Below are 8516 nucleotides of genomic sequence, written 5' to 3'. Positions count from 1 at the left end.
CATGTCTCAGCAGCAGTCACCAAAAAACAGCAGGAGTACAAAACACTGAAAGCTTTGCCCAGTATTGCATTTCCAGAAATAAGTAAAGGAACCTTTTTTTTTTCTTTCTTTCTTTTTTCTTTTTTTTTTCCCATTATTTTTAAATGTGAAAGCATGCGTGCTATACCATTACAGTGCAATGGACCGCAACTTAAATTGTATCATACCGTGTCCAGTAAAAAATGTCCATCACAGCCTTTTGAAATTGTTGGTGAGTTTTTATTTAGCTTTTTTTTAAAGTCACATAATTTGGACAAAGCACAGTTGTGATAATAGGGAGCATGCTGGGTCTTTCTACATACCATGGCTGTAATAATGAAGCCATTAAATTACTAGGTCAGAGGCCCCAATTCGCAAAGAAATAATACCAGTTTATTATTTCTAATCTTATTAAGTTAGAAAATTGTCTTGAGATGTAACGTCAACCTGTAATGGCTGAAGTATTGATTATATTAACCCAATGCTCATGGATAATTCAAAGAGCTTGATTTCATCTAATTTCTGTAATTTTTAAAACAGTCCAGCCCAATTTCTTTATGGCAAACTAATCCAGAATTATTTCTATAAATAATGAAAATGTATTATAAGATTTGCTAGGAGTAAGCCAATAAAACATTTTGTGTGATGGCTAGCAGAGTGGGAATTTAATCCTTTTCTTCTTTATCTTTCTTGAATCATGAATCTTCTTTTTCATTTTTTTCTCCCTTTTTAATCTTCCAGTGTCTCTTTGGGAAATATATGCCCATGTTTTTCAGAAATATCCATGGACTTCTTTGTTCACCTCTTAACTGAAATTGATGGGTCCTTTGATGATTTTACCTAAATAAAGACAACAAACAATATAATTTCATCTCTGCCAAATTTGAATCTTGTCCAGTTTTGTACAATAGATATACAACTAAGGGATACGGTATAAAATTTCAAAAATCCCAGTATTGTTTGGTTCCTGGAGCAAATTCTTAAAAGCTTTTAATTTGCTCTGAAGTTTTTAAGAAATATATAATAGTAGATGTGTGTGCACAAGTGATGCACATACACTTATAGTTGCAAGTACACCTGGATATGGTCCAAAGCCTATTTAACTCAATGGGAATCTTTCCATTACTTCATTGAGGGCTGGATCAAGCCCTAGGGGTGCTGGTTGATTTCAAATATTCATTTTCTAGGGTTGTTTTTGATCCTTCCCACTGACCTTGCTCTGTACCACTTCCCCAGTTCCCTTCCAGAAACCCCAGCTTGAGAAAAGCCGTGTTTAGGGATTTTAATGTGCCTCTTTCTCTGCTTCCATCCCTGTGGCTTTCCTATCAAAGCACTACATGCATTAAGAAAATTAATGTGACTTAAGTTACTGAACCAACCTGAAGGCTAGTTCACTCAAAAATATTTCCTATACGGATATTTATTAGCTCAGAAGACATGTGTGGGCAGAGCGTGTTATTTAGTGACCTGTAATGCCCAAATAATGATCACAATAAATCAGTACTCATTACTATGTAAGGGAGGTCTGGATCGAGTGACTCAATAGGTAATGAGGTCTAATTTAGTGCCGTGGTATTATTTTACAGGGTATTTGGGGTGGGGGGATGGAGGGTGGGAAGCTGAGGCTGAAGGGGGTCTGATTACCTCAGATGTCTCATGTGGTGATGAGCCTCTAACTTTGGGCAGTTGTTTCAGCAGGGTGTTGGAGGTCAGGCTTTTAATTGCTATTGGCTGCATTTGGCTACATTAAGTGAATAAATATTTCAGGTCTGGATCTCTAACACTGGGTTAAATGGAGCAAGACTGGGTCTAGAATCAATATAATGGGATGTAGGGAGAGAGAAAAGAGCATTGAGATGGAAGATAAAGAACTGAAGTCCTTTCTTGGGGGAACTCCCTGAGGTCCCCCTTCTCCTCTCCACCAGGCATCAAGGAAGCCTGGGGGCACCAGAGGTAGGTTCCTTTATAACCCTCTTGCACATCCCAGGAGCAAGGGAGACCTCACACACGTACATCTTTTGCAATATGTTTGCTCCCTGCCTCCCAGGTTCCGTCCATGTCTGGAGGTTTGCTGAATATCAGCGGCTAAAATTAATAGCAGGCACGAGGTGGTGAGCTTGCCATCATCGGGGTTTCCAGGTGAAGTTGTTCAGAGCTGAAACCTTTAAAAGTTAGTAAATCTGTAAAAGTTAATTGTTCCATCTTCTGCAGCAGCCTTGAGCGATCCATGTTGTGGGAAGTGGCAATGTGGACACAAAGCTGAAGTCTCCCGGGTTGTGAATCTTTGAATTTGAGGGATATGTGGGACTGCCTTGGGCATGTAGGGATCCAGACCCCAGCAGCCAGGTGCTGAGCTCTCCTTGGGATAACTGTTCAGGGAAAAAATGGGATATTCTTTAGTGTGAGTGGAGCCAAACTGTCATACACAGAAATGCATACTCCTTCTGGTGGAAAAGAGCCCGTGCCAGCTCATCTCCAAGCCTCTGCTCACAAACAGTATACCTGTTATGTCTGGATGTTAGGGAGTGATGAGACCCATGGGAGACGTCAGTACAAATCCAGCCTGGACGATTCAAGTGGAAACTAAAACATTTTCTACACTCTAATACCCAAAGGAGCAAAGAAAAACACTCCAAAATGAATTTACATCCCAGCTTTCCCTTCTTTTTGCCCATCTTTCTTTCTCCAGCCAGACAGAGTGAGAGGTGGGGAATCAGTCAGTACCTTCAGTCCCGCTCTGCTTCAGGGCCAGCCCGCGTTAGATGGCTTCGCACAGATGCAGCAGAAAATCCCTGTCCGTCTCAAGTGTTGAAAGGCCTGTGAAAATAAATAAATAAATAAATAAAAAGGAGAAAAGAGGTGAGAAAAAAAAAAATGAAAGTTCTGAAATTAACTTGATGTATGGGAAAGAAAAAATAGAGAGAGAGAGTCAAAAGCAACAGCTATGTAGCAGCAAACAGCATGTGCAGAAGAATATCATGTTTCTGCACATTTCAGAGCAGGAATAAGGCATTTCTCTGTGGTGGGCATCATTTCAGATGGGAAAGAGAGCAGACAGACCCCGGGCTGTAGGTCTGAGAGCTCTCTGACCGCCTGCTATGGCTCCTATGCATGTTAACCTCTTGCGCTGCAGAAGGCAGGCTCCTACCAACATGCTTTTCAAGCCTTGTCCACCAGCATTGCTACAGCTATTTTTAAATCCCCCAAGAAGAGCTTGCCACTTAGCAACTGCCCTCTGATTTCCTAAGAAAATGAGATCTGTGTAATGATGCACAATACCAGAACTCCTGCCTGTCAGTGCCTTCCCTCCTCTCTCCCTCCACAAACTTAGCCACAGATTTTAACTAAACTTGACAGAGCAGTAGGAGCCTTGAAGACATGAAATTCTACAAATTTCATTAGATAGTCAGCCATGTAGAGGAGACAGGTCCCAGTGGTGCCCATGCTGGCAGAAAGGCTGCCGAGTGAGCTTGACCACACAAACTCGGAGGGAGCAGACATCAGCGAATCCACAAGGAGAAAGCTGCTATGAATACTGCAACCACAAGAAAAGCCTTGTATTTCATTAGACAGCAAAGACTCCAAACACAGACTACAGCGTCACTGGAAAACAGATTTCATGGGTCTTACTACTCAGAGTTATTTGAAGTTAGTATTTTATTTTTACATGTATAATCTAGTGGGACTCTACAAAGCAAATGAATAAATCCTGGGGAGATTGAGGCATTGAGAAGACTCCAGGACTACAGATAACATACAAAAGATTCCTATTCTACCTCCTTTTCCATTCCCTCCCTTGGCCTTCAAACCTAACCTCTTTTGGAGGTTATCTGAACACTGGCAACTTGCAGGTTGTGGAAATGGCTATGTGTCTGATAATATTTTATTTTTGGCATGCTCTGCTTCACGTTGTTGTTTTGGAGTAAAAAGGGGCTCTTTTGTTCTAGGTGTAGGTACATGCTGAAGTGAAATACCCAAAGGTCTGGATATCTCTTTGAGTTGTCCAGTCAGCACCAGTTTCTTACCGTCTGGAGGCCTTTGACACAGCAATCCATTATTTCTTGGTTTAATTCTTTATGCACGGCTTTTCATATTGATTACCTAACATCATTAGTTTTGGTCATTCCATACAAGAGACAATGGAAAGATCAATTTTAACCATATGAGCTAAAGGAACTTGCTCTTAAAGCATCCAGGGACTGGAATCATTTATCTTCTGCTCTCTGAATCATAAATCTTTTACAAGTGCAGCATTAGATTCATTGTTTGCTACAGACGCATGTGATGTAGTTGGGGATCATTGTAAAAGTGTCCTACATTGCACTGTGAGGCTGTACCCATAAAGCATATTAATGTACAGTATTGTCATGGAAATTGTCATGAGTTGCTGCAAAGAGCATGGTTTTCACAAGAGCTCTGCAAATCATTGATTTTTTTTAATTCGGTGGCTGAAGTGGAAAGAGAGGATTTGTTTGTTAGACCTAGAATGGAAAATATTTGCCTCCTCAACTAATCAGAAACTGTTTTGCATCCAAGAAAATGTTTTGTTTCATGCTTTTTTAGTAAAAGTAAAGGGAATTTGAAAGGGAGGAGCTGGCTTTACAATGGGTTTTCAGTAATATTTGCAGAATCGGGCAGAAAACAGGAGGTAGCCCATTAACATGCAATAACTAGGAAGATAACTGTGGTTAAGGCTGTCAGTGCAAAATATAGGAATATGCAGTTTGGGGCCATGTTTGCCTGTTTAGGACCTAGGAAAGAAGGGGACATGCTGTGCTACAGTGTCTCACTTAATCACATTCATGAGAGCTGTATTGCTTTTCAAGACAATTTATACAAATCAAGCAGAGGAAGGTTTTGAGCCATGACCTCTCACATCCTAAGTCCCAGCCACTGGGGACAGATGAACTGAGTGGAAAGACAAGATACATCCATGTTTCTGCTCTGAGCCTGTACCGAAACTTTCCAAGCAAACTTTAAAACAAATCATTTATCACTCTTGTGTAACCAGCTAGCAGTGTCCAAACTCTCAGGGCAAGAGTGGAGTGGGACAAGCCATCATCGGAAAGTTCAAGCCTCGATGACCCGAGTAAACAGAGCTCTTCCACAACATCGTCACCCCCTGGTTGGGCTTGTCACTGACAGGGAGAACGATCACAATCAATGGGCCTACTTCTGACCAAGACCAGTGCTGTACCAAAACAAAACAAAACAAAAGGAAAAGTATATTTGTTGTTTCTGACCTAAGAAACAGCTATATGGACATATCTGTACATGTACAAGGGTTCTGACCTCTCCGAGGTATCTGATGCAGTTTTGCAGTCTCAAGAGGCCTGAGTCAGATTGCTTCAGAGTACCATACAAATCTGAACTTTCAGATAGTTCACCAAACAAATGGATGAGCTGGAACTCTAGAGATATTTCACATTCAGAAAGAATCTAAAAAGTACCTTTTATTTTTTTCTTTTTTTTTTTTTTTCAATTGAATTGGAGTTGTTTATTTAAAAAGAAATTTAAAAGTGCACATTTTTAAACAAGAGTTTTTATTCTTCCCCAGCTTTTAACTGTTCTACTTGGAGCCTTTCGGGAATTTGCTGTCATGAGTCTCCAGACTGTCAAGTGCTGAGGAATATAACTGATGAATAACAGTCCCTATATGCCCCAGCTGGACTGATCTCTTTCAAAGGCCTCCAAAGTCATAGTGTGCTTCCTTCTTTACAGAGAAGTAATATCATTTTAATAATTCTACAACTCTTACAAAAGACCCATTAGAAATGTGGAGCTTTTAGACATTCTAGCCAATGTTCAGATAGTGTGATTCAATGGAGCTTCAAATCCCCTTCAACAAACCTATACTGAGTCACAAAAAATGAAGACCTAGCAGGCAATGAGAATACAGCATGGATAAAGAGGTGATAAAAATAACAGGAAAGCCTGAAAGCTTTTCCTTTATCACGGACTAGGATACTTAAGAGTGTAACTTTCCTCCAGCTGCATATATTTAATTTATTTTTTCCAAACCTCCTAAGGCAGTGACAGGTAAAATAAACAGATAAGTGCAATGCTGGAAAAAAAAATAAAAATAAATAAATAAATAAAAGACAACCAAAATTAAGGGTTGAAATTGTTTGGATCATACAACCACACCTTCTGTGAAAGCCAATAGGTAGTATGGTAAAGCTGCATGTACAGAGGTTGCATGGGGTGAAATAGTGAGGGAGCTAGAAGAAGATGCATAACATGGCATTACATGACCAGAGATATCACCAGCATGTGTGTGAGCCATTGGAAGGAGCTTCTACAGCAATGGATTGCAGTAAAGGTTTTTTGCCTAGGAAATACTGCAGTACTCTGCTTTCAGGAAACTCAGGCCTTTTTGTAGAGCTGGTGGCGGTGACAGACAATGCCTCATTCATTCCCAGTAGCAGTGTGATTACAAGACGGAGGCTTGGTGAAAGAAACAAGTACGTAGAGGGCAGACCCTGTGCAATCCACACCTGGAGCAGATAATAAACTACCTGGCTCTCAGGGAGAACATTTTATTCCAGCGTGGCTCAAGATGATGTATGAAACCACCAAAGATTACAGTCACTGATGTCTTGGGAGTGATTTGATGTTTATGCTTAACCCTAACATTGCTTTTGTTTATAGACACTATTTCTAGGGTAATCTTATCTTATATGGCTTTTATGGAAACAAAAACTATCAGGCTACAGCTTTTATAGTGCAGAGGGTGACATGGATTTGATTTACACTTCATTACAAACCAGTTCTACAAACTCCGCTAAGATGCATAGTTCTTATTTTCCCAGTGAAAGCCAGAAAGGAAATGAGACATTTCTGAGTTGTGTGTGTGACTGGATAATTTGTGTCAGACTTACCTAGCAGCATCTCTGATGTTCACGCTTCCTTGAGCATCAGAATTTCAGCCTGGAAAACTCCCTCCATGTGCAGGCCAGTTCCTCCGTGTTACTCCCTAACTCTAACACTCTGTCAGGGTGTTCATCTTGCAGCCTCTCCTTTAAAAATGGAAATAGACATAGTTGTTTTCACCCTTCATGTCCTGTTGTGATGAGTCTTGGAAGCACAGTGAGTGATACAGATAAGCCACAGCCACACCACCAAAAGGGATGGCAGGAGAGCACAAAATGAAACATATTCCACATATTGCCATGGTATTGAACCCCCCAGGTCCCGTTTTTTTTCCCACTTATTTTGCACTATTTTCCACTGCATGCCCCACTCCAGGGAAGCCCTGAGAAGTGCAATATATTGTAATTGCTGTATGGGGCAATTAGCTTTAGCTCCTGCTGAATAGAAGGGAAGCTTTTGAGGTCAGTTTTGGGCCTTGCAGAGTCCAAAGGCTTTCCAGGGAAGTCCATTCCCATATTAGCCCATCTATCTAACTGTCAACACATCTGTAGAAGTGTCCAGAAACCTCATGTGAAATCATAATGCTGATCAGCAGTCGGGCCTACCAGAAACACTGAAATCCAAAAGGGGAAAAAATAATAATACTTTTACCTTTCAAGGAAAATCATTAATTTCTATGCATCTGTTCAAAGCAAGAAAAGACAAGAAAGTAAATCTGTATTTTTAACACAGAAATTTTTCCAACTTTCTAGCAAAAGCAGTTTTCCAGAATGAAATAGAAATTTCCCTGCTGTGAAAAAATCCCTTTGGGTTTCCATAACCAATATAAAGAGAAATATATATATATATATTATTTAGATGTTTTATTATCTGGAGAGCACCTCTGAGGGATCCACTTGGGAAATCAAGAGTTCCTGGATGCAGACCTGAACCATCCCAAAACCTTGTTAATGCTATTTGCATTGCAGCAACATGAAGCCGCAGTGGAAGAAGTAGCTCCAAGCACCAAAGTGCAAACACAGGAATGAACCAGGAGCTCCTCTTGCCTGGAGCAGGAGGAGGGATCTCCTACCTGACAAACCCATCTTTGCTGCGGGTTGCTACTGGCCCTGGGAGGAAACAGTTTTGTAGGAGGGGGGTGCTGGAAGCATTTTGTCCTGACTGGACCTGAAGTATCAGAGGCAAATAAAAGTGAAGCTCCACAGCTGAACTTTAAAATATGCCATGTTACATAGCTGTTAAACCCCTTCACTACTGCCTGGAGGCTGAGAAATTGTTACTAAACCTATCCACCGTTTCACATAGTTAGAAAGCTACTTGTCCTCATTGTACCTCGCACATGCTGCAGCTGCAAGGATCTGGCATCTCTAGAAGAGTAACAAGGCTGGAGAAGCATAAGGTGTGTGTGCGCAGAAACAGCCATCCCTGGTGCAATTTCAGTGCCTCATCCCTGAAGGCCAGGACGTTATCTGAAGGGAAACACTTGGTTCCTCCAAAGCCAACGTTACCTAGGGTGAAATTTCCATTGCTCCTGATTTATGGCCCCTGGATTCTCTGTGAGCTGGACAAGGCTGCTGTGTCTTCAGACACACTGACACTCATGTTCCTGTATGGGTGCTGACGGG

General features: G+C 41.1%; 1 long non-coding RNA gene across 2 annotated transcripts; it reads right to left on the bottom strand.

The window, feature by feature from the left end:
* Nucleotides 1–254: 254 nt before the first annotated feature.
* On the bottom strand, nt 255–7755 carry LOC106017877 (uncharacterized). Of its 2 annotated transcripts, none has more exons than XR_001191620.5 (3): nt 6900–7755; nt 2743–2835; nt 255–858 (listed from the first exon to the last, which is right to left on the bottom strand). It is a non-coding gene; the product is annotated as an uncharacterized lncRNA (long non-coding RNA). The 2 variants fall into 2 exon arrangements; XR_001191621.5 differs by lacking the exon at nt 255–858 and adding an exon at nt 865–2387 and having other exon boundaries at nt 6900–7751.
* Nucleotides 7756–8516: the final 761 nt, after the last annotated feature.

Source organism: Anas platyrhynchos, chromosome 2 (assembly GCF_047663525.1).
Source record: "Anas platyrhynchos isolate ZD024472 breed Pekin duck chromosome 2, IASCAAS_PekinDuck_T2T, whole genome shotgun sequence".
Classification (NCBI taxonomy): domain Eukaryota; kingdom Metazoa; phylum Chordata; class Aves; order Anseriformes; family Anatidae; genus Anas; species Anas platyrhynchos.
Note: the sequence above shows the minus strand (reverse complement) of the source record. Positions and strands in the feature narration are given on the sequence as shown.